This window comes from Engraulis encrasicolus, unplaced genomic scaffold, assembly GCF_034702125.1.
Source record: "Engraulis encrasicolus isolate BLACKSEA-1 unplaced genomic scaffold, IST_EnEncr_1.0 scaffold_27_np1212, whole genome shotgun sequence".
Classification (NCBI taxonomy): Eukaryota; Metazoa; Chordata; class Actinopteri; order Clupeiformes; family Engraulidae; genus Engraulis; species Engraulis encrasicolus.
Window position 1 is genome coordinate 3,050,282 of NW_026945566.1, and position 21,903 is coordinate 3,072,184.

Here is a 21,903-nt window from a genome sequence, read left to right on the forward strand (position 1 = left end):
CTACACACAAATTATTGCAACACAATTTTAGGAAAAGTCATAGTTTCATAGTCATAATATAAATTGAAATATGACGTCAAAATTGGTGCGGGCGCTTTTAATGACCCCCCCCAAGCAAATCAATGCAAATCAAAGAAACAAAAAGAAAGGAATATCAGTGTAGTATGAAGGGTACACATGGGTACCTGTGTGTATGTGTGTCTGTGCTGTATTAGTATCAGTGTGTTGAATTTGATCATGATGATTCCCCAGGTTGCGTTATTGTAAGGTGACAGAGAAAAGCTGTTCCTCTCTGGCTTCAGCAATCACCTCAGGTTCCAGTCTCAGACAACTGGACCTAAGTTGGAATAATCTTCAGGACTCCGGAGTTACACTTCTTAGTGTTGAATTAGGAAATCCACTTTGTCAACTGGACACACTACTGTGAGCTCAGTATTATTTACAATGTGTTTGTGTAAATGAATATAGAATGATCAATCATAGCCTCTGTTTAACAGAGTGGGCATGTGTCTGTGCATGTGCACTGATCTTTTGAGTCTTTAGTTGGCATGAGAAGAGAGCTGGGTATTGATTTCAAATTATATGTCATTGCCTAACAACAATAATAATAATAACAACAATCATAATAATAATAACAATAATTTTATTGGAAGCGGTGTTCAAGTTCAAATGCAAATTGAAAAAGTCTGCACACTAGGCTCCCATTACTTTTCATTTAATGTGATGTTTCGGGCAGCATGTCACATTAACTGAAAAGAAACGGGAGCCTGGTGTGCAGACTTTATATTCAATATTCATGTGACTTTGCTGGTCTTGCACTCATTTTGAGACGGGTGTGCATGTTTTTTCTTTACTGAATACATTCAAATGTAAACCATTTGGAGGGCAGAACAATTGAAGGTCAGAACAATTGAAGGTAACAGCTCAAAAAATGATTGTAATAACATTAACCCAAATTGAGATCTGATCAGAAGGAAACGAATTGCATCGAAATGTGATAATTGAATATGAATCTTAAGAACTGGAATTGAGTTGAGTCGTGTAATTTGAACTGATACACAGCTCTAGCAATCGGTGAACAATTTGATTTGAATAATAATTTGGAATGCTGTGTATGTTGCGTGTTTGACAGGGCTGACTGACAAAACAACTACAATAACGACAATCACCATCCGAGCAACATTAGTTGAGCATCTCACTATCACTGCTGTCAGTTCACTCATTAACTGCATTTGGTGACTGCCGACATCGTAAAATATAAATCATCTCCATCAATAAGAATCTCAGCAGTAGCAAAAAAAAAATCTAACCACAAAAAACTGATTTCCTACTAAGCAAATAATAGCTGAGAGAAGTTGATATGACATAGACAGCACAGTTAACCATAGCCATCAGTAGCTTGGCCCCAAAATGCTAAATCAGAGATTATCCATGTACCAGCCATTTCAATTTGGTTATGTGATCAGCTTTCACAGTACCAGCATAAGGCACACAAAAGATCATCTAACAAGAAAATGCTGTAATATGGTGAGATTTCATCAGCTCAATTTGGGAATGTTTGCCCTGCTAAGTAGTGCACTAGCCTGCTAGTTCAAATCGCTAGCCCTGAATACAAGATTCAAGGAGTTTATTGTCATCGTCAGTGAAGGCAACGAAATTGTGGTTGGAGCAACAACACTGCATCGTTTGAAGTAGGCCTATAGAGTGTGCGAATTATCCAATGCGTTTCGAGGGGGTCTGACTTTTTGCGGATCAAATAATGACGACCCCCACCCCCCAAAATAAAGCTTAGGCCGTTTTGGATGGCCGTCTGCAAGTAAGTTAAATATGGGTATTTTGACAGGTGTTTCTGTAGATTTATGGCCATATAAATAAATAGGGATTCGTTTAGACTGGTTTAGTTTGGATTGAATGCCTCCAGGTGGGTGTTGACATAATGAGTTGAGTGGTTTTAGGACGTGGAAGCTGTAGGCTACAATAGCGCGAGCACGGAAAATGTTTCAAACTGCACTTCTCGGAATCGGAGCACTCGGGCATTGATATGCTTTATTATTAAATGATTAGTTGTTAACTATGTTGGCACATGTCCTACCAGGGATTTTGGCCCATTTGTTTCATTGCAAATAGTTAAGCTGATCCAAATTGCATGGATGTTGAGGATGGACATTCATTTCCAGCACTCTTCAAATACTATCTAAAGGATTGACGTCTGAACCACTCCATGACCATGGTTTTAGTATCCTTGAAGAACATTTGAACTATTTTGGATGCAAGTTTTGGGTTATTATCTTATTGAAAGATCCAGTGAAGATCTTAACTCCCTCTATGAGCATATTTTTGCAAGGTCACTTTCCACATTCTATCATAATTTTCAGTTTTTATGGTGCCGTACACCTAAACAAGGTTTCCTGTGGCTGAGGCTGCCACAGAATGATGCATCCACCACCATGTTTAATTGTGGAAACCATCTTATAACGATTCAAGGTCTATCCCTTTCTTCACCTGACAGAAGCAGAATTCATGCATCAAAGCAGGTGCAATTGAATATCATCAGATGAAAGCAGAGACGTTCAAAACTAATTTTTGACTTTCAAATGTTCACAGGCAAAGCTCAATAACACTCTGATATGCACTGCCTTTAGTAAAGGGGTTCTTCTGTGATGATGGCCCCAAAGCCCAATATGATGACAAGCCCTAACAACTGTCTTTCTTGGGGGGGGAAAAACCTCCAGGTGAATAACAATCAGCTAGGCAGGTGTCCAATGCTTCTTTGGTCTAATGAGGCTAAGCAGTTTCCACAGTTACACATAGTGGAAGGGCATCAAGTTTAGTCTGTTATTCAGCCTCAGACACAGGGAGTCTGGGTCTGAATCTGGATTGCTTGGTCTTCCAACAACATTGTAACCCAAAGCATACATTTAGATTAGTTCAGAGGTTCTTCAAGGACACTAAAACCATGATATTGGAATCACCCGCTCATAGTCCAGTCCTCAATCCCACTGAGAGTCTGTGGTTAATGTCTATGCTCAGCATCCATGCGATTTGGACCAGCTAGAACACTTTGCAGTGAAGAAATGGGCCAAAATCCCTAGTGGGGCACGAGCCAACCTAGGTAGCAACTTATCAGAGCCTGTTATCAGTTTTGGTTTATAAATGGCGCCATATTGACTATTAATGATCAGGGGGCTAATAATTTTGTCCTCGTCATTTTTGCCATTTTTTTGTTTAAACTCATCGTAACAATAGAAAAATCCAAATTCAACTCATTGAACATTATCTCCATCAGTGTATTTGTTTCCAGAATAACAGAAACGGTGAATAATGGTAATTCTTACTGAGAAATCAAGAGAAATGTCTAATTTCAGGAGGGGGGCTAATAATATTGTCCTCAACTGTACTTCAAAATCTCCGCAAATGTGAGGGGTGTACTCACTTCTGTGACATGCTGTTTTCTAAACCAGTAGGACCTGCAATGTTTACTTTTTATTTGGCTTCAGTGAATTTTCACTGAATCCCTCTGAAACCAGGATCACATATTACATAACTACATGGATTTTGGCATTTAGAAAAGTTGAAAGATTGTGTGTGTGTGTGTCTGGTTGGTGCAACAGTGTCAATATGGATGAGGTGTATCATGATGTTTTCCCAGGCTGCGTAATTGTGACCTCACAGAGAAAAGCTGTTCCTCTCTGGCTTCAGCACTGAGTTCAGGTTCAAATCTCAAACAGCTGGACCTGAGTAGCAATAATCTGCAGGACTCGGGTGTGGCACTTCTTAGTGCTGCACTGACAAATCCAGTCAGTCATCTGGAAACGCTAGAGTGAGTATAGCACTATCAATCATAACGTGTGTGCGTGGGGGGGGACACGACACACGTACCTATTTTCCCCGGGTCCTATCCTATGTTCCCCGGGTCCTATGTTCCCCTGTCTTTGTATGGGACCGGGGAACTTAGGACCCTTTTCCTCAAAAAGGGTTCTATGTTCCCCGCATTGTATGTTTCTGAGTTTTCAAATTGTGTCCTTCCCAAAACCATCCCTAAACCTAACCTGTCAGTAATGCAATGTTTCTGAGTTGTAAATTTGTGCCCTGACCAAAACTATTCCTAAACCTAACCTGTCAGAGGTGCAACAACAGCCTGTGCTTTGCTATGCGGCAGCTGTCTACTTGGAAGCATTGGGGAACATAGAACCGTTATTTGAAAAAAGCTAAGTTCCCCGGTTGCGGGGAACATAGGACCGAGGAACATAGGGATGACGTGTGTGTGTGCGCGTGTGCGCGCCACATGTGAATGTGTTGTTACAGAGTCAGTGTATTGGTGATGTATCAACTCTATACATTTGTCATGCTGTTTTCCCAGGCTATATAACTGTAACCTGACATGGAGAAGCTGTTCCTCCCTGGCCTCGGCCCTCAGCTCAGGATCAAGTCTCAGACACCTGAATCTGAGTAATAATAAGCTGCTGGACTCAGGAGTTACACTTCTTAGTATTGCATTGAGAAATCAACTCTGTCAACTGGATACATTAGAGTGAGTATAGTTTTATTTACAGAGGCACAAACAGGATATTTGAACATTAAGATTACTGGACAGGGCTGTATTCCAACACAGAATTCTGTGTGCAGTGAGGTGGTAGAACAGTGCATAATACACACATTTCAAGATAACCTGGCTTTGTGCGATCCACCCTTTTCCACAAGGCTTCTGAAGCTACTCAAGGATCTGGTTTTGGTTTTTGACAACTTTTTACTTCAGAATACAGTATAATCTGTGATGAATGACTAGGCAAACTTTGTAGGACTTAAATGTTTGATTGAAAAAATATCACACAACTGTACATCATTGGAAAGAACATCAGCAACTGTACAAAACATCATTAGTATACTGTACATTATAAAACCTTTGAAAACTATTAACATTTCCTTATACAATAAAGGCAAAAAAATTGAATAATAATTCAAAGATGCATCACAGGCAACATAAAGATACATTCAAACACAAAGGTTGGAAAACAATAGTTACAGAAGTAAAAACAAGTGTGGAGGGTGGGCAATACTAGCCGGACGATTTGTAGGCCTAATTCATGGTCTGGATCCTCGATGCCCTGCAGCAATTACTAGGTGGCGGGCGTGAATTCAGCTTGGTTTGAAACGATTGGACCTGTGCTGAGAGTTGCTTATGACTTATAGCCATCAGACTCAAGCCTAGCAACTAGAATCTGCTCCACGGGTGGAATTAATTCATTCAAGAACCATGTGAAAGCCTGGTGGAGAGCGTGCCAAGATGCATGACATGATGTGATTTAAATCCAGGGTTATTCTACCAAATACCTTAACACATTACTATTATGGTGTTTTAAAGTGAATACTGTATCATCTTGTTTTCATCAACTTTCTGTAAATAAATGCTGTAAATGACAATATTTTCATTCAAGATTCAGAAGAAATGTTGGCAGTAGTTTATAGAATGAAACAAAAATGTTCTGTACAATCTGCAGTCAAATTCTGAGAAGATATAACTGGATAAATTAAATTATATAAATATCTATGCCATAACACATATTAGGCCCGCTAGCTACCACTTGTGTCAGTTTTCTGATGCAAGTTACCGGTTTTTAACTGGTAACAATTTATCTTCTAGTAAAAAGGACATAGCCCCTTAATGCGCACCGTACCTCCTGTGGCATGCTGTAATAGACATTGAAAGTTAACTACTATAGTACTACACTACTATGACAGTGCACGGGGCCTTTAGTAATACATTACGACTTTCTCATTGCCATTCTGGTAACTAATTTATAATGCTGTGTCTTAAGGGGTTAAAGTTTACCTCACTTGATTCCTGGCAAATTAATACTTTTTCCAAGGTGTAATTACCATTACAATAACACGGCCCAAGTGCAAGTGACCATATGTTTAGTGCTATGAACGAACTCGGAGAAGATGACATGGACAAGATGGTAGTGGACAATAGCAGCAGGCTTTGCCTAGCTAATTTAAGGATTGGTGCAACAATCGCCAACACTGAGTAGGTATTCATCAAAAGGATGGTAGGCTACTGTACAATCTCTTTAAGTACTCAAAATGGATTGAAATAGGTGCATTCGATTTCCTTCATGTGCATGCAGACAGTAATGCATTCTGGATGAAAATGTTGCATGATGGTTAGAAATCTTGTCAGACTTACCTAATTTCAGTAATGCTGCGGCGACGACGTGTCATCAATGCGACTTCAGCCGGACCTTGTAACTCCTGCAGTTGCTTATCCACATTGATGCTTGTTGGAGGGGTCTGCATAATGCCTCCGCATTTGATATTTGACATCATTGTCATGAGCGCGCTCCCCCCAAGCTGCCCTGTTCGCTTATTGCCACGCCATTAGCCTGGTAACATGACCAAACCCGCCCCTGAAAACCGTCTCCAGGATGCAAATGGATACAAATGAACAAGAGTAGAAATTAGTTTTAAGAATGACAACTGTCAGGATAAGGCTATTCCTTCTAATGTAACACGGGTCTCTCAGGTAACACGCAGTTGCGTTACCTCTCACGTACAATAGTTCCTAGTTTGCTTCTGATTCTTGCCTGACTCATAGCATAGTTTTAAAGCAGGGGTGTCAAACATACGGCCCGCGGGCCGCATCCGGCCCGCCAAAGGGTTCAATCCGGCCGGTATGTTAAAATAAATAAATAAATAAATATTTTTTACTTTTTTTTTTTTTTCAATGAAATAACCGAAATGCGCAACTACGCCACTCGGGGCAAAATCGAGACCTGCATGGCATTAACCCAATGGTCCCTATACTGTATATACTGTATGTAGTAAAGTGCACATCACACTTCTATGGTGAATTTGTACTTTGAGAGGCATTTGATAAAGCTCATATATTTGATAAAGCTCATATATAGACCTCATATATAGAGATCAAATGTTAATACTTCTTATTCGTATTGTTTTGGTATTGGTTATAATTAAATAATAAATATAATTGTATTTGTATTGGTTACTATTAAAAACTGAAACTGGAAACGGGATGTTAAAATGTGTGAAAATGCAGGAAATTACATCTAAGAAATACAAAATGTTCTGTTGGAAAAAACCCAGACCCCCCGCCAAAATGAACTGTCCCGTATTTAATTAATTGACGGCTGCCAATGAATGAATGAAGTCAATGAAATTTTGCATAGGATTATCAGTATTGCATTGCTTTCTACATATTCAACACACTTAAAACGTGATAGTACTGAACACTAATCCTCTGCTTTACGGTTTTTTTTTTGCGATGATGTTACTAATGCGGCCCGCTTGAGGTCCACATGGGTTGTATGCGGCCCCCGGACCAAAATGAGTTTGACACCCCTGCTTTAAAGTCATATGACATGAAAATTTTGAGATGAGGTTTGGAGCAGTGTTTCGAAACATTGTGCTTGGAAGTCTCGACAGCACCTCGAAACGCCTGTTTCGTGTCGGCCATACCTACCTAGTTGGGGGGTCTTTTTGAAATGTGTACTTGAATGTGTGACTATGCCAAACCTAATTGTGTACAGTAAGTTGGTACAGTTTGAATTCTGAGATCTTTCAGGCAAGTCAGGCAAATGTCAATGTAGTAGCAAATAGCATGCCAACACTAGCAAAATTGCTAATGTAATAATTTTAACCATGAACCATGAAACCATTTTAGTTACCAACACCCTGCTGAACTGGACATGGTCATATAAAATCTTTAAGAGTTGCGCAATGTGTTCAATTTAAGGTGAGTCTGTGTTGGCAGATTCTGAAAGATTGCAGTGAAAAATTAAACCATATACGTATTTGTACATCCTATTCAAATGTCTCTGGACACACACTATTTTCCCATGGTCTGAAAATCTTCACTTAGGCATCTTGTGACTCCGTCTCGTGCGGCGCTCGTGTGGTTGGGTCACCAAAGCTTACAATAGTAAAAACATGGATCCCTGAAGAAAAAGGCTGGGAACCACTGATCTAGTGTTTAGCACAGTTTTTTGGATGACTGAATCTGTTAGACAGCAATGCACTACACATTTTATTATTATTATTTTAAAGCGTATTAAAGTAAAAGGCTTGTGCTATGATGTTGGTTGATATGCCCCTTTATGCAGATAAGAACCTGTTCACCTTTTGTCTCCATGAGAAATTATGTTTGCATATCTGTACAGAATCTTACAATCTCTGCCTTACCTGTGTTATTTGAACCCCAGGCTGCGTAATTGTGACCTCACAGAGAAAAGCTGCTCTCCTCTGACTTCAGTCCTCAGCTCAAACTCAAGCCTCAGAGAGCTGGACTTGAGTTGGAATAATCTACAGGACTCTGGTGTGACACTTCTTTGTGCTGCATTAAGAAATCCACTCTGTCAACTGGAGACTCTAAAGTGAGTATCAGTGGGGGTATAGTAAGTGTATCTGTGCTCGCATTGATTGTGTTGGTCTGTCTATTTGGTGGAATGAATGCGTTTCATGTATGTATTTAGGTTATGTACATGTATGTGCAGGCCCGTCACTAGGTTTGAGAGGCAAGGGTGGCTTAGCTCTAGAGGAATAAAAAGTGCGCGCCGATTTTTTTTTCAGTGCACCTGCTAAGGTTTTGTCTATGAATTAATTATTTTAAGAGCAAAGAAATCCTGCACACTGCACATTCCACCAACATACTTTAATACATTGTTTCGGTCATCCAACCTTCTTCATGTTGTATTAAAGTTTGTTGGTGGAATGGACAGTATGCAGGATTTCTTTACACTTGAATGACAACCCCACTGGGATAATATCCTACGCACCTGCCCACCTACAGAGGTGTGCAAAAGCGTCTTCTTGAACAATTATTTTAAGAGCACCATACCGATTTTTTTTTTAATTCACATTTTAATGAACATTCCTTATATGTAAGCTAAACAAAACATTTCAAAATGTTTCAACTGATGAATATTATGTACGGAAGTTAAAATGATTAGATAAAAATGCCGAGAGCATAATTTACACAAGGACTGGGAACTTTAAGGAGTTACTAACTGTGCGTCTCCAGGAGAAGCAGTGGTCAGGAAGCGATTCATTCAAACAGGTTCCTTACGTGGAAAACTATGCATCCCCGGCAGATATTAGGTCATTTTTACTCCATTAGTAGCTATTTTAATCAGTTCATGTGTGTTTTCAAACTGTTAAGGCTAAGGATCGACCGATATATCGGCCGGCCGATATATCGGCCGGCCGATATTTGCATTTATTAAGTGTATCGGTATCGGCCGATACGCAGGCGGTTTTGGCCGATACGCCCACCCCGAGATTTTGACTACAGACGGGCAGCTCTGTGTTGCTGGCAGACCCGCAATGCACGCTGCTGCGTCACCCCTCCCCCTCTCATTGAGTACAGTAAGCCTTGCAGGCTGCCACAAAGTTTTAGACTTTCAGACGCATAATATTTTAATGTGGACACTGAATGACATGGCATGTGCATGTAATAGGCCTAAAGGGAGAATGTTTCAGCTCCATCCATTTTCTGTACTGATTTTAATTCCCTGGTTCATTGTCCAGTCAATAATCACCACCATTCGCCATCTTTTACCTACCGTTGTAACTGTCTACCGGCATATGTTTCAGTGTCTAATTTCCACAGCCTTTCAAAATGCGCATTTCATACCGTCATTCATTCATCAACTTCAATCTGTTTTAGCGACATCTAATAGGTAGCAAACACCACTTGCAAACTGGCTAAATTAAAATATTGTAAACCATTTCTGTAGCATTTAACCAACCAGCGTTGGTTAACTAGCCTACTGTTTTTATTTCCCTGGTTCATTGTTCGGTCATTTATCACCCCCAGTTGCCATAACCCTTACCTAGTGTAGCGTTGTAACGAGTGCCTTCCAGCATGTTTCAGTGTACATTTCCACCGCGATTCAAAACGCGCATTTCGTAGCGTCATTCATTTATCAACTTCCATCTGTTTAGCGATCTCCAATGAGTAACAAACATCACTTGCAAACTGGCTATTTCAATTCATAGAAGTTTATTTGGTTAGAAATACTGTGTAAAACAGTTCTGTAACATTTAACTGACCAGGTCACCGGCATGCTGCCACTTCCTTGTTCAGCAACAAGTGAATGTTCCAATCTGTGTAAAATAGAGGGGTGTCCGCCGTTTGGCGGACCAAACCATTTTGAACAGGGGTGTTTTTACTGGTGGGATTATTTGCAATGTATTTTATAATATGAAAATAAGAACATGGTTTTACTTGTCTATGTGTTTTGTTTGCATTTCTTTGGTTTGTTATTCTGGGCTTTTGTTTGTTAGTTGATTTGATTTGTTTTGTGAAAGGCCATAAATCAAGTACACCTATACAGGTGAAAAAAATAGGCATTATTTAAACCCATAATAATCTTGGGGTCTTCCCAACATTTTTCAAATTTACAGGCAAGCTCTATGCTATTGTACCACTGAATTTTTAATGCCTTATGTACTTTTTAGGAGGCTATAATGAAAAAGTTGAAAAACTAGTTGCTCAGTGTGCTTTGTACATGACAGTTATTTTCCTGTTATTCATGTTATGGTGTGATGAAAAGGTGATGGGATAGGATTTTTTTTTTTTTAAATGTTACAGTACTGTTTTTTGTCATTTTCAACACTTTTTAACAATATCGGCATCGGGTATCGGACATCGGGTATCGGCCAAGGGTGATGAAAAAAATATTGGTATCGCATCGGCCATTAAAAAACCTGTATCGGTCGACCCCTAGTTAAGACAAATATTAAAGCTCAACTATAATTTCAAGACAATGTCAAATTGATTTATTACACGGGTATTGTGAGTGAAAATTGGTACTTTGGGTCTGAAGATTTCATCCGTGTAAGTAATTACACTTTTCTCGAGGTGTTGTTAGTCACAAAGCACAATCCTCTACCTGTTTCCCCCCCGCATAACATATTGCTGTGCACCCTGCTTTTATTGCTGTGCAGTAGGATATTGTGGATATTGATTAAGTGGCATTAAACAATAAATAAGCAACCATGAACTTGTATTCAGATTAACTTGCCTTCTTGGTGGTTCGTATTCAGTGCTTTACTGCATTTGTTTTTGGAAAAATGTAAAAAAAAAAAATTGCAAAATCGTTAAAGGGGGGACTAATACTAATGTAGGGGGGGCTAAAGCCCCCATAAAATAGGCCTAACGACGGCCCTGGGTATGTGTGTGTTTTAGAGGGTGTCTTAGATTGGCCAATGTTTTTAAGGCGTTGTGTGGGTTCAGGTACACTGTTTTCAAATCTGTGTTAACTATCATGATGTTTCCTCAGGCTGCGTGGCTGTGAATTCACAAAGAAAGGCTGTTCCTCTCTGGCTACGGCCCTCGCCTCAGGCTCAAGTCTCAGACAGCTGGACCTGAGTACAAATAATCTTCTGGACTCAGGAGTGAAATGCCTTGGAGCTGCCTTAACAAATCCACATTGTCAACTGGAGACATTGCAGTGAGTATAGCAGTATCAAAAGAGAGGAGAAAAATCTGCACACTATTGGTGTATACTAATTTATTAACACATGTTTCGGCCACAAGCGGTCTTCGTCAAGTGTATGGTAGGTGTTTGTGTTTGTGAGTGACAGCCCTTTCATAGACTAGGAAGGGGCGGGCATAAGCTGAGCAGGTAGAGATCCACAATGCTCCAAAACCCCACCAAGGCCGAAAGGTTCAGGCCGGCTGAGAACCCGACCAGTGCCCGTTCCCGCACCTAATCACGAACCGGCCGTCGTGTTCACGCCACAGATTTTAGCGTTCGCGAACCGGAAAGTTGGTTCGCAATGCAAACCTTTTGAACACGGGTCGTTCGTAGATGAGCACTTAAGTGCCGAACGCAACTGGCACCGGCTCTGTTCTGGTCGGAGTGAAAACACTACAAGTGGTATCTACGACAAACCTAGCATATTTAGACTGAAGAGAACCATACCAGTGCCCTCCCCACATCTACTCTGTAACCGGATGATGTGTTCATATAAATACTGAAAAATACTTTTTCTCTGCGTAATGTGACAACAAAGTGGACATCAGCAGGTTCATCTGGGTAATGTCAGGCTTACACTGTGCAACTTTTGGCACGATTTTGCCACGAGTTGTGCCTCTTATGACTTTTTCGGAATCGGGCCGATTTCTTGCACAATCGGAGGTCAATTGTGAGTCTTTCATCGTGAAGTGTACCTGAGGTAATGATCGATTTCACCTCACGACTAGCTTGCGATGTGCAGTCGCACAGACGAAGCAACGCTACAACCCAATTTGACACTACACATACACAAATCATACCTGCAAATTCAGGAGGGTTGAAAAGGTGACAAACTATCGAGATCCCCCCCCCCTAAAAAAGGGCCATCCTCTGCCGCTGGCAACAAAATTCAGCCCTCCTTTCTCTCAGTGCTGCCAAATTTGCCTGTTGCCATGCTTTATCCCTAGAACTACTTTTAGCTCCACTGACATTTGCACACAACCTCCTGTCTGCCTCTTCAAATTTCACATCACCCTTTTTAAACATACCCAGTCTGTTTTTTGCACCGCGTACTTCACGGTTTGCACTGCACTTAAAGGAGAAATCTGGTGTAAAATGGCTTAAATAGCCTAGTGTAAAAACATTATGCTGAGGGATAACTCTGGGCACATACTGTACCTCAACTCCATTCGTGCCTTGCATTGAGAAATCCAGCGCTAGTTAGCCAGTGCTAACATTTCTCTTTTGCTGTGGTTCTATCAGTATAGAAGTAGCCATCGTAATAAATCTCTATTTTCCACCCATTTACGGGGCTCAAAGTTTCTCAAAACTTCATTGTTCATTGCTAATTTTTAGGCCCATTGGTCTCTCAGACCATTAGTCCCACAGCCCAGTGGTCCCACATCACAAATACTTTTAACATTATTATTTTTTAAGACTTATTGGTCCCAAAGCCCAATGGCCCCCCAGCTTAGGCCTGAGGCCTATATGTTCCACAAGTCACTGTTCCCACATTTCTGAGTGTAAAGACATTTAACCCTTTACGGCGTGGCCTACACATGTTAAACTTTTTTTATATAATTTCCTCAGCTCAGTTTTTTAGCTTCATTTCCAAAAGCAGAAAAGCACCTACAACTGTACTGCTACTACTAATAATAACAATAACAATATGTCTTTCATGTCTACTCAAATTGCCTTTACACAATAAAAAGTGGCCCATAAAATATCTTCACAGTCAGGGGTGGCGCACTTGAACAGCCCCCTTGAACATTCATGCCCCGGTGGTAAGCTACCATGAAATAAAATATATTTATAGGATATAGTTGAGGAACATTCCCGGTGCTAAATGTGAATAATTTCTTAGAAATGTGGTAACATGAAGCAGCAGGAATATGCTGTGGGTCCAATGGGCCTAAAGAATAATGTTAAAAGTCTCTGTGATGTGAGAGTAATGTTAAAAGATGTGAGACCCATGGGCTGTGGAACCAATGGGCCTAAATATGAATTAAAAAGTCTTATTGATGTGAGACCAATGGGCTGTTGGACCAATGGGCCTAATTTTGAAAAAACACAAAAGTCTTAGCAATGTGGGACCAATGGGCCGTGGGAACATAGAGCTGACCCCCCAAGAATGCTAACACAACACTAATGTTTACTAACATGTTTACATGTTAGTGTTAGACACTGACATCTGCCCTAATGGCCTTTGATATTGTAGCGCCGAGCGTTAGCCACTTCAAAGGGATGACGGAGGCAGCAGATACAGTTACCGGTTTCTTTTTATTTCCCTGCTCTCTCACACTCTAAAACGGGCAAAAGGAGGTGTCCCACAGAAAATAATAAACACTACTCAGTCACTAATCTAAAACACTCGTACCCACACTCGCACACGTCTACACTCAAATTAGTTTCTCTCAGTTCTGCCTAACCGTTATGAACGTTATCGATAACTTGTCAATCACCCCGCCCCTTATCAATACCCATCCTATCTAATTCCTTAATTATTCCCGCCCGGACACCTCCCCCCAATCAGAACCCACCCCAAGACTCATTGGCACACACAAAATTCTAGAAGACACACAAGGGAGTGGGGAACAACATTCACGCGCACAGATACACACACATTCACCATTCACACACACAGATAGACAGAGAGGGAATCCTATGGGGAAACACACACACACACAGTCCACTCAAGGGGCTCGGCGCTACAATATTAAACAAATAAGGGGGAGAAAATAATAACAACAAAGAAATCATAAATTGGCCTATGCACAAAACACACACACAACAGATATTTAGTTTACAGTGACAGGAGGGGAGAAAATATGTCTCATAGGGCTACATTTTCCTGGAGAAGTAGGGATTGTGCCTTGGTCTCCTTGGCATTTTTGTTTAGGCTAAATGACATTACCTGAGAAAACCAATAAGCCTGGGGATAATACTTTTCAAACAAAGCTAAAACGTCACCTACTTGTAACAGCTGAGCAGCTCTGACAATCATAATGAGAAGTTGCAAGTGTAGTGGACACGGAAGAGACGACGCCACAGATTTTCTTGGAAGGGACTGTGACGACACCTTTTTTTTCAACAGGAAAACAGCACATTTGCTTTTCTGTTGATCATATGCAACAACCAATAATAAGTCTTGAAGTTGCTTAAAACTTTTTTGTAGTCTTACTCTTAAAATGGACTTAGGATTCAACACAAACTATTTGGGGGGTGTTTAAAAGCATGCAATGTTGTTTATAAAATAGTTGCACTAGTTAGCTGCCAGCAGAGATTAAAGCCATTAACAGTGTTAGCAGCTAGCTACAGCTATTCCTGACAAAACCCTCGGGGCAGGCATTCCCATCTACCCAAAAGGAATTTCGTATGCTGCGGAAGCTAAACGCTTACGCTTCCAGTATAGCAGCGAGGACCGGGGCAAAACGCAGCAAAGCAGGGCTTGTGTGTGACCGGTCAGTCAGAGCCCTTTTTATGAATGAAAAGCTAGTGCGTAGCCACTGGCATGCTACCTGTAAGCTATGGTGGCTGAAGGAGGACAATTGACAACAGTACTCGGGTTACACATGTAAAACGAGGCATAGAGAACTTTAGTAGTGCACAGTTTAGGCATGCAAACGATTAATCGACTTTAATCGATGAATGCGTTAATCGATTAAAAAACATGAATCGCAATTAATCAACAATTCAACTGACAAGAGACCCAGGTGAAATCGGCATGTGTAGAGTGTGTGTGAAGAGGGGTGTGAAGATTTAAATCACCTTTGGATTAAATGTGGTATTTTATCTCAATTTTGAATTAAAAACTTTAAATTTAGGCTTTTTTTCAAGAAACATTGAGATCTCGGGGGGAAAACGCCGCTTATCAATTAATCTTAAGTCGATCGATTAGGCTATGAACTAATGATGAATGAATTAATCGATAATTTGCATCCCTAGCACAGTTAGATTAGAAACGCAGTCAGTTGTAGAGTCTTCGCCAGCCTGATTCAGGCTGTGCCAAAGAAGGTATACAGCTAGAGTCCACTCCACTCACCCAAACATCCTCTACTAGAGTAAGATTTCAAGAGTAAGACTTCAACCCTGTGTATTTCCTGGATCCATGGGTGCGTTCCAATATTGGTTATTTCACGTGAAATCAGACACTTTGGGACCGGACCGACACGGATTTCAATCATACTTGGTGTGCCTCTTTAGTAGCAAGGTAGCACCCCAGAACTGCATTGGTTTGAATCTGACACTAATATTAAGGGAGAAACAGACCAGGAAAGGTTCACATGTGAGGGTAGGACACTATACATTCAGCCTTGAATATATCAGTGTTAAAGGGGTATGCCACTATTTTGGGACTTAACCCTCTTAGGTCTAAGGCCTTTCAGAGGCTTTTAGGCTGCTTGCACCACCCTGACATTTTCAAGTATTTTCAACTAACAGTAAGCATCTATGCAAAAGTGAAATATATGGTTGTATTCACTGTTGGGAAAGTTACTCAAAAACTGTAATGCACTACTTATTACATGTTACTGTCATTTAAAAGTAATGCCTTACATTACAACATTACTTTTTTTTTTAAAGTAAGGCATTACACTACTTTTGCATTACTTTTAGTTACTTTAGCCAAAATGACTGGAAATAAGGATTTGGAAAGTACTTTGGAAAGTGCAAATCTATGAGGTGGCATGACTTTCACCTGCCATCCACAAGTCGTTTTGGAAGCCTGCAGACTGAAAACCAACATTTTCAGGAATTGCGTCTTACCCACATATTGCAGCAGGCCTAAGAAAAATAAAAGTTTGGTTCCGGTTGGTTGTCAGGTTTGGTCATCGTCCGGTCGGATTTTTAATTTTATTTCCAATTTTTTTTTCAATTTCTTTTTTTTATGTCCGACCCCCCAACCCCCCATATGCGCCAGATTTTGTCATAAACGTTGTTGAACAATGCCAAGGACGATAGTGGAGTTGAGGCTTGATAAGTAGCCTACAGCTGAAGCTACAATGAAATATAATAAGCATTAATGAGCCAAGAGGCCTATAATATTTTATTTCAAATTGATTTATTTCAATTTTAGTGATGTTTAGTTGAACAAAAGTGAGGGGAGTGCAACGTACTCATCCCTCCCCCCCGTCTTATAGCCTACCCTGCCGTGTCCCTGTCTCGTGCGAATGGGATGCATCTTCTGGATCGGTCATCCTTTGTCAGCCTGCCATTTCGAGAGACGAAGCATGAAAGAGGAAGCAATGTTCTGCGTGAAACTTTAAAATCTCTGCGCGGACGTAGGCTATCGTAGGCAATAGCTGATCTTGCGGTGATCCGCGAACATTGTATAAAGAAAACAAAATACCCACACAAAATTTAGGTGAAAAAAATGTGTTGTAATGTGCAAGTTACTTGCATTGTAACGAGGACATATTACCGATTGTTTCCCCTGTAATCAGTTACATTACTGCGTTACTCAAAAAGGTAATGCATTACAGTAATTAGTTACTTTTGTAACGAGTTACTCCCAACACTAGTTGTATTCTGAAAAGCCTGACAAGAAATAATCTGAAAGAAAATGTCATACAAACACGTTTTGAGTATAAACACAACTGTACAAAAAAACAGGTATCAGAGGTATTCAAAAAGTGCAAGAAAACACACAATAAATATGTCTAACCAAGACTTTTGAAGTTTGAATCTTGTAAACAAATGTGTTGGCTGCATAAAAGTAAAAAGGGCATTTAGAAATGTTTTGTTGTTTTCATACAAAATGCAAAAAAGAAACACTATGTCAGGCCACTGCCTGTCTCATTTGAATACTAATGAGATAGGTGTGATAAACCTCTAATGGCCCACACCCCCCTGACAATCTCCATGTGCTCTGATAGCACACCCCCCTGTCACTCTCTTTGTCCTGTGGCCAAGTGAGCAGCATGGCTGTGTTTATCCCAGAGCCGTCTAATAAGAGTTGCGCAAACCAGGGACCAGGAAGTCGGTTGGTGATGTGATTCTTCTGATTGAAATGTTTCTTAACAGTAAACTTCTGTTCGTTGGAAACTAACACAGAACCATCACATACCAAACAAAGATTAAGTACAAACAAATTACATTACCTTTACCACATTTTCTGTGTTCTACGGCCACCTCCTAGAACTAAGTAAATACTTCTAATGGAACTAAAGTCAATGGGGATTTCCATGTTAACGCTTCGTGAGGCTCCATGAGAGCCGCCATTGCTGTGGAACGATTGGAACATAGAGGTCTATGGGAATGACGTAACTCTGTTATTAGATGGCTCTGGTTTATCCTAGATGAAAGGGGCGTGTTATCACCTCTGAATAGCCACTCAAGCACCGGTACTTTGCATGTGAATAGCTATAGGTGTGGCTGCTACAGGCAGAGAGTACAGAATATTCAAAGATTTCTTTTCACTTTCTTTAAATTGGGCCAGCTATATAATTTATTTCATATATATATATTTATCTTCCACACACCGCGCTCTTCCGTCTTGTTGGTGCGTCTCTGAAGTAATCTAGTAGTAGGGAATGGATCGCACTTTACCACCTTTATAAACCCCAGCCAACGATTTTAACTGTATTAAGCCCCAAAATAGTGGCATACCCCTTTAAAGGGACACTGTGCAGGAAATGGTCAAAAAAGGTACTGCAACTATGCTGCTCATTGAAACTGGGCTGCCTATTGCCAAATTTGATCTTTACATGAAAATTTACTAAGTAATAAACAACTGTTTTCTAGTATGGAAAACAGCTAAAAATGGCTATTTTTGGAAATTCAAAATGGCGGACCTTGGAGAAGATCCCCCTTTTCATGTATGAAAAGTGCAATTTTTCCAGTCATAATGAATACTTAGAATTTGATGAATTTTGCGAGCACAAAGTTGACAGGTATGGTGGTGACGCACGTAATTTACAGCTCGCAGCAAGCGTACCGCTAGCCTTACTCGCATATTTCTCCGACCTTTAACATTTTTTCTTTATTGGCCTGTCATGGTCATCACAGCCTGTTGAACTCTCGTCCCAGTCTCTCCATCCTTTTTCATGTTAAAACTTCTCTGATTTTAGTCACTGGATCCGTTTGTTGTCTCTCCTTTTCCACCTCATCAGCAATCCCAAATCCGAATGTTCCGCCAGCTAACATTTAAGGAGCCAATTTTTGCTCTTTTTTAATGAACAATGACTGACTGTCCTCCTTTAAAAGACCATCCCTGCTGCTCTCTGAAGCAGAGGCACTCCTATTTTTTAAATTGGAGAACTTACCATGCGATCACACCGCCGGCGTTGAATGCGTGGAAAGATGCGGAAGTAGTTGACTTTGTATGGGAGAGCAGGTGGCAGAAGCGTTAAAAGCCGCAAAAGCGTTTCTAGAGCCGAGGGCGTCAAAATCGTCAAAAGCCTTGGGCGTCAAAAGTAGAACTTCATCTAAAACTTGGGTTGGTCGAGATTCCTGGTCGAACGCTTCAGGTTGAATCGTTTGCCGCGTTCACGCCCCTGACCTGTGCTTTGCAGGCGACGTTGTAGGTCTTTCACCTCCAGCGGTGTGATCGCACAGTTACATGAAGATCGCATGATCCAAGCTGAATGAAAAAATGGAGAACTGCTCTCCAGCCGCAACTCGGTTCCCATTGTTCATGTCTAGGAGCCGTTCAAAAGAATCAATTCGTTCATGAATGTCACAATACCTGTTGCTTCATAGATTTGTGTTGAGGGAGTGAGGTCTTTGTTTAAGAAGTGTGTGAGTGTTGGTATTGAAACAGTCAGTGTGTTGAGATGTTTCATGATGTGTCCCCAGGCTGTGTAACTGTAAGCTGACAGGGAAAAGCTGTTCCCTTCTGGCTTCATTCCTCAGCTCAGGCTCAAGTCTGATTCATCTGGATCTGATGGAGAACAATCTGATGCAATCACATGTTGTGCCTCTCGTTGATCTTCAGAGGAATCCAGAGTGTAAACTGAAGAAATTACTGTAAGTACTGATCGGCCACTGGTGATTGGGCTAGAGTTAGTGAAAATGTGTTAGTGGCAGATGCAATATGGCAGATGCCAAACAGGAAGTTAGCTCATACCTAGACGGTTAGCTGTGGACCAATTCCAAATGGAAGGCAGTGGCTTGGTGGGGACTCACTAATTTGACGCCCTTTCGGTACCGATGTCTTAAGTCATACAACCCTAATCCCAATCCTAACCTTAGCCTTAACCCTAAACCTAAACCTAACCCTAATCGCAAATCGCTTGTTTGAAATGTTTGATTACCATGTGACGTAAGACATCAGTATCGAAAGGGCGTCAAACTAGTGGGTCCCGGCTTGGTGACTCCCCTCCTGCATAAACAGGTCTCTGATCAGATATGTGAAGTTAGCTGATGAGACGGTTGTTACGAATAGCACTAACGAGTGCGCTTCCTTGTGCATTTGATGTTACAGCGATTCCATGGCGGGAATTACGTTCATCATGTTAGTGCTTAGCTGACGGGCTGACATCAACATTGTAGTATCTAAATATGCGGTCGCTAAATCTATTTATAGCCGAAGTAGATTAGAGTCAGAATAAAGATAATTTTAAGGTAGTAGTAGCTTGGGTGGTCACCATGTTTGTTTTCATGTTCTTCGTTGAGAGGGAAGTGGCGCACAGCATTTTGGGTAGAAGGCAGCACAAAGTCAGCATCTGATGCTACGCAGACAAATACAGTCAATTGCCAAAGGAGGAAAGAAAGCAATTTTTCGATTGGAATTGCACTTGATGACTCTATGTCCAGTCCGCAACCTTCACTGTTACGAACGCAGCCTGTATGTTGTGTATACATGAAGGGCAACCTATGCATGAAGGGCAACGAAAGCATCACGGGCAAGGATACTCCAGCATTTTCTGTGAGGAAATACAATCTAGTTAAAACTATTATGGTTCAAAATGGGTAGGTTATACCACCCTTCATTCACACATCAAAAAAGAAGAATATCCTTCAAGCTATTGTTTTTACTTCTTTTTGACTTGAACTTTGACATTGTACTGAGCCCTCAATATTGCACCGTACACATGCGTCTGCGTACTTTGTGTGAGTTGTTCTTCCCCACGCAAAATTGACAAAAAATTCACATGAAAACGTGTTTGTGCACAAAATGTGCCCGTGCACGCGTGTCCTGCAGCACCTGTCCGGCCTATGGAATTATCCACTGGTGAATTCTCCATTATGCCTCAATATGGAATTCTCCACTGGTGACCTCATCCCCATTTAAATAATATGGTGGATATAACAGCTGCAAGATGGAAGGGATTACTAATTAAATACGTAATACTTGTGAACAAAATAACACAAAATTGTTAATAGACAACAGAGACCAGAGTCTAGGTCAGACAGAAGTTGGGGGACAGGGAATGGTATCCCTCACATACATCCATTGTGTCAGTGTCTCACATTATGTGTATATTGTATGTTACTATGTGTGTACAGTCTAAAACCTAAACTAACCTTACAGATGGTGGTAGCTTGGCCCCCATATTTCATGTGGGTGTGTTCCCAACATGGAGGAATCCCAGCTGTGGGTGAGCCATCGCCTTGAGTCGCATGGGGAGGCTCATGAGGAACCAGCGCACACACATGGAGGGGACTTAACAAGTTCCACACACAGAGAGCCCTTCCAAGTTCCACACACAGAGAGCCCTTCCAAGTTCCACACACAGAGAGCCCTTCCAAGTTCCACACACAGGGACCTTCCCAGCCTCATACACATGGAGACCCGAAGCCATCTCTTCCATACAGCATGCCACATGTTTATACTGTATGAATATTGTAATGATATTTTAGCCAGGCTTGTGGATGCACTGTGTTCTGTATATGAACCTCTATATGAACCTGTGTATAGACAATAAGACCAGCCAATGACCAAGGCGTCTATTTAACTCAACAACTCAGAAGAACACAAGGAAAGAGATTGTTATTGGTGACTGGACCGCATAAATCCCCTCCTCCCCCCCGCCATGCCCCCTTCCATCCCCCTTCCATCCCTCCTCCAACAATCAGTAACAACTATTGCTATGACACACTTTTTATATCTGAATGTTTAATGTGATATAATCTTTGTTTTGTATGTATGCTACCAGACACCTACATTTCCTTAGGGATTAAGCTTAATAAATATTACTCTACTCTACTCTACTCTAGAGTTGCCAGACTTTAGGGCCAATGTAGATAGTACATTATGTAAATTATTCGATTAGATCAGATTCTTCATTGTCCCATAGGGATAATATTATGTTTTCACATCAGGACAGTCAGTTCCATCAGGTTTGACATTACTGAAATCTGTGTGGTACACATCTCATTTAGAATAGGCCTACATGTAGACACCATTTACACACATAGACACATACACATCCTCTGACATCCATATTAGATCAGATCATGGTAAGGCTGCTGTTCATTGCACTTC

At 40.9% G+C, this 21,903-nt stretch overlaps 1 pseudogene; it reads left to right on the forward strand.

Moving 5' to 3' along the window:
- Positions 1 to 21,612, forward strand: part of LOC134443007 (NACHT, LRR and PYD domains-containing protein 12-like) — a 56,283-nt pseudogene extending 34,671 nt beyond the window's left edge.
- Positions 21,613 to 21,903: the final 291 nt, after the last annotated feature.